Raw genomic sequence first — 5,000 nt, 5'->3', positions numbered from 1 at the left:
TGGTGCGAAAACCTGAAAAAAATGACTAAGTCCAACTTGGTCTACCAGTGGTAGGCTCGAAAAGTTGAAAAAAAATGACTAAGTCCAACTTGGTCTACCAGTGGTAGGCTCGAAAAGTCGAAAAAATGACTAAGTCCAACTTGGTCTACCAGTGGTAGGCTCGAAAAGTCGAAAAAATGACTAAGTCCAACTTCGTCTACCAGTGGTAGGCTCGAAAAGTCGAAAAAATGACTAAGTCCAACTTGGTCTACCAGTGGTAGGCTCGAAAAGTCGAAAAAATGACTAAGTCCAACTTGGTCTACCAGTGGTAGGCTCGAAAAGTTGAAAAAATGACTAAGTCCAACTTGGTCTACCAGTGGTAACTCTGAAAAGTCGAAAAAATGACTAAGTCCAACTTGGTCTACCAGTGGTAGCTCTGAAAAGTCGAAAAAATGACTAAGTCCAACTTGGTCTACCAGTGGTAGCTCTGAAAAGTCGAAAAAATGACTAAGTCCAACTTGGTCTACCAGTGGTAGGCTCGAAAAGTTGAAAAAATAACTAAGTCCAACTTGGTCTACCAGTGGTAGCTCTGAAAAGTCGAAAAAATGACTAAGTCCAACTTGGTCTACCAGTGGTAGGCTCGAAAAGTCGAAAAAATGACTAAGTCCAACTTGGTCTACCAGTGGTAGGCTCGAAAAGTTGAAAAAATGACTAAGTCCCATTTGGTCTACCAGTGGTAGCTCTGAAAAGTCGAAAAAATGACTAAGTCCAACTTGGTCTACCAGTGGTAGGCTCGAAAAGTTGAAAAAATGACTAAGTCCAACTTGGTCTACCAGTGGTAGCTCTGAAAAGTCGAAAAAATGACTAAGTCCAACTTGGTCTACCAGTGGTAGGCTCGAAAAGTTGAAAAAATAACTAAGTCCAACTTGGTCTACCAGTGGTAGCTCTGAAAAGTCGAAAAAATGACTAAGTCCAACTTGGTCTACCAGTGGTAGGCCCGAAAAAGCTGAAAAAATGACTAAGTCCAACTTGGTCTACCAGTGGTAGGCTCGAAAAGTTGAAAAAATGACTAAGTCCCATTTGGTCTACCAGTGGTAGCTCTGAAAAGTCGAAAAAATGACTAAGTCCAACTTGGTCTACCAGTGGTAGGCTCGAAAAGTCGAAAAAATGACTAAGTCCAACTTGGTCTACCAGTGGTAGGCTCGAAAAGTTGAAAAAATGACTAAGTCCAACTTGGTCTACCAGTGGTAGGCCCGAAAAAGCTGAAAAAATGACTAAGTCCCACTCGGTCTACCAGTGGTAGGTCGAAAAAGTGCGAAATTTTTCTAAGTCCCCACTTTTGGTCTACCATTTCACGCCAAAAACTAGTGAGGGTGGCGAGCTCCAGGATTTCTGACCCCCTTCGCCCGACTCCCTTGCCCGACGAAGGTGCACTCCGGTCGGCCTCGGAGCGAGTTCGCCCGCGCTCTGGAGGATTTTTCGTCGGGGGGTTTTTCAAAGGGGTGCCGTCGGACTGTTGAGGAGAGTGGCAATGACTAGGGGTCCAAGCACTGGAGATGATTCTCCATTCATTTCTAAGCATGGCAGAGCTTAAATAAAGCCCCAATAATGGTTCCAAAGTGGATTTTTGGACACTATAACACGGACCCGATCCTACCCGACCAAGAAGCTCCGCAGGTCGGCCTCCGTCCCGCCCCCCGCCCCCCAGGCGGTACGGAGGAAAAACCAAACTTCCAGAGACGGTTCCAGGGGGGGTATCTCTTTCATTATTTTGACCCGATCGAATGGACTACCGAGCCCGCCTGGGTAGGCAACCGCGCGGCCCTCCGTGGCCACTGTGCGCGGTGCGTTCCTACCCGACCCAGCGGGTTAGCCTCCAGGGGGGTCCTCCGTCAGGGGGAGGACCTTTCCGAACCTATCCGAGGGAGTCGTAGACGGCCCGTCTATATCTCAATCTGCCCTACACGATAACCGGTCGGCCCGGAGCCGTCGGACTCGGATGCCTCGGTGGTCCTCGCGTCCAACCGAGCTCCAGCACCCGGCTTCAAAAAGCTCCGGACCCCCGGTTTCGGAACGAGCGTTTCCTTGTTATCCCCGAAGCAAGCGGGAACTCGCGCAGCGGAGTTGCCACACTAATTTCCACTGGGAGCAATGAGGGGTGAGCTCGGACGAGCCTCTCCGCCCGTCCCCCCCTCCCCGGGGGGTCCTTCGGACGGTACGGGGCCGATCCCTCTCCCCTCTAAGAACCAATGGTTTTTTCTGTGACAAAAACCACTCGCAGCAACCTGGTTGATCCTGCCAGTAACATATGCTTGTCTCAAAGATTAAGCCATGCAGGTCTAAGTGCACACGGAAGGTACAGTGAAACTGCGAATGGCTCATTAAATCAGTTATGGTTCCTTTGATCGCTCCACACGTTACTCGGATAACTGTGGTAATTCCAGAGCTAATACATGCAAACGAGCGCTGACCGGTCCTCTCTCGGGGGGGCCGGGATGCGTGCATTTATCAGACCCAAAACCCACCCGGGGGGACCCGCGAGGGTTTCCCCCGGCCCTTTGGTGACTCTAGATAACCTCGGGTCGATCGCGCGCCCACCGCGGCGGCGACGTCTCATTCGAATGTCTGCCCTATCAGCTGTCGATGGTAGCATAGGGGGCTACCATGGTGACCACGGGTAACGGGGAATCAGGGTTCGATTCCGGAGAGGGAGCCTGAGAAATGGCTACCACATCCAAGGAAGGCAGCAGGCGCGCAAATTACCCATTACCGACACGGTGAGGTAGTGACGAAAAATAACGATGCAGGTCTCTTTCGAGGCCCTGTAATCGGAATGAACGTATCCTAAACACATGGGTGAGGACCCATTGGAGGGCAAGTCTGGTGCCAGCAGCCGCGGTAATTCCAGCTCCAATAGCGTATATTAAATTTGCTGCAGTTAAAAAGCTCGTAGTTGGACTTCGGGAGTGGGCTGGCGGTCCGCCGCGAGGCGAGCTACCGCCTGTCCCAGACCCTGCCTCCCGGCGCCCCCCGGATGCCCTTGGTTGGGTGTCCGGTCCTCAGGGGTCCGGAGCGTTTACTTTGAAAAAATCAGAGTGTTCAAAGCGGGCACCAAACTCGCCTGAATGCCTGAGCTAGGAATAATGGAATAGGACTCCGGTTCTATTTTGTGGGTTTCCTGAACCAGGGCCATGATTAAGAGGGACGGCCGGGGGCATTCGTATTGCGCCGCTAGAGGTGAAATTCTTGGACCGGCGCAAGACGGACGAAAGCGAAAGCATTTGCCAAGAATGTTTTCATTAATCAAGAACGAAAGTCGGAGGTTCGAAGACGATCAGATACCGTCGTAGTTCCGACCGTAAACTATGCCGACCCGCGATCCGGCGGCGTTATTCCCATGACCCGCCGGGCAGCGTGCGGGGAAACCAGAGTCTTTGGGTTCCGGGGGGAGTATGGTTGCAAAACTGAAACTTAAAGGAATTGACGGAAGGGCACCACCAGGAGTGGAGCCTGCGGCTTAATTTGACTCAACACGGGGAACCTCACCCGGCCCGGACACGGAAAGGATTGACAGACTGATGGCTCTTTCTCGATTCTGTGGGTGGTGGTGCATGGCCGTTCTTAGTTGGTGGAGTGATTTGTCTGGTTAATTCCGATAACGAACGAGATTCCTTCGTGCTAAATAGTTACGCGGCCCCCCGCGGTCGCGGTTAACTTCTTAGAGGGACCAGTGGCGTATAGCCACGCGAGATGGAGCAATAACAGGTCTGTGATGCCCTTAGATGTCCGGGGCTGCACGCGCGCCACAATGGCCGGGCCAGCGTGTGCCTACCCTACGCCGAGAGGCGCGGGTAATCCGCTTAAACCCGTTCGTGACGGGGATTGGGGATTGCAATTATTCCCCATGAACGAGGAATTCCCAGTAAGTGCGGGTCATCAGCTCGCGCTGATTAAGTCCCTGCCCTTTGTACACACCGCCCGTCGCTACTACCGATTGGATGGTTATGTGAGGTCCTCGGATCGGCCACGCCGGGGCTCCTTCGCGGGGCCTTGGTGCTGTGCTGAAAAGTCGATCGAACTTGATCATCTAGAGGAAGTAAAAGTCGTAACAAGGTTTCCGTAGGTGAACCTGCGGAAGGATCATTACCGGGACTTGGGTTGGTAGTGTCTCCCAGTAGGCGCGACTCCCATTTCCACAAACAAAAAATGTTCAAGCCACGGCCCGACGTTGGGAACTACAGGGATTCCCTTCGGCCTTTTAATGACTTGATCGAAAAACGGTGTCCTGAGCAAAAAACGTGTTTTACGGCCAAAGGGAGACGGGTACCTGGCCCCCGAAGTCCGTCTGCGGGGTTTCTTACTCCGGAGGCGGCTCGGCGGCGCGGTTTGATGACCCCGAGTTCGCTTAGGCGTTCCGGGGCGCCCGTACCCGCGGCTGCCGTAAAACATTATTTCAAACCGTCACTTTTTGTGTCTGTTGGTTACATGGCTTCGAAACAAAAACAACCATAAAGAGTACAACTCTTAGCGGTGGATCACTTGGCTCGTGCGTCGATGAAGAACGCAGCCAGCTGCGAGAACTAATGTGAATTGCAGGACACATTGATCATCGACACTTTGAACGCACATTGCGGCCCCGGGTCAATCCCGGGGCCACGCCTGTCTGAGGGTCGCTATTCCAATCTATCGGACCTTTTCGTTCCGTCTCCCTCTTCCCTCCGGGGAAGAGTTAAGAGACGGTTCGAGGGGACCGCGGCTGGAGGTTCGCAGGTGCCCGATCCGAGGCGCCTTCGTCTTCCTAAAAGCAGACTCGGTCAGGTTCCCTTCTCGTTCGGGACTCGACAAAAGCCGCTCGACGGGCTTGATCGCGGGGGAAAAGACTTTCGTCCACCCCTCTCGCCTTCGTCTCCGTTGCCCAGCGATGGGTCTCGGAGGCCGGCTTTCCACACACCGTCCTCTACCGTTCCTCGTTCCGGCGAGGGGAGAGGTGGCGGCGATCCGTGGAGAGACGTCGTAGCGAC

General features: G+C 53.0%; 2 non-coding genes across 2 annotated transcripts; both read left to right on the top strand.

Annotated features, from left to right (window-relative positions):
- Positions 1-2,261: 2,261 nt before the first annotated feature.
- LOC125798602 (18S ribosomal RNA) lies at positions 2,262-4,125 on the top strand. Its single transcript, XR_007437395.1, has one exon. It is a non-coding gene; the product is annotated as an 18S ribosomal RNA (ribosomal RNA).
- Positions 4,126-4,498: 373 nt separating this feature from the next.
- LOC125798589 (5.8S ribosomal RNA) lies at positions 4,499-4,652 on the top strand. Its single transcript, XR_007437382.1, has one exon. It is a non-coding gene; the product is annotated as a 5.8S ribosomal RNA (ribosomal RNA).
- The last annotated feature ends 348 nt before the right edge of the window (positions 4,653-5,000 follow it).

This window comes from Astyanax mexicanus, unplaced genomic scaffold (assembly GCF_023375975.1).
Source record: "Astyanax mexicanus isolate ESR-SI-001 unplaced genomic scaffold, AstMex3_surface scaffold_63, whole genome shotgun sequence".
In the NCBI taxonomy this organism is placed as follows: domain Eukaryota; kingdom Metazoa; phylum Chordata; class Actinopteri; order Characiformes; family Acestrorhamphidae; genus Astyanax; species Astyanax mexicanus.
Note: the sequence above shows the minus strand (reverse complement) of the source record. Positions and strands in the feature narration are given on the sequence as shown.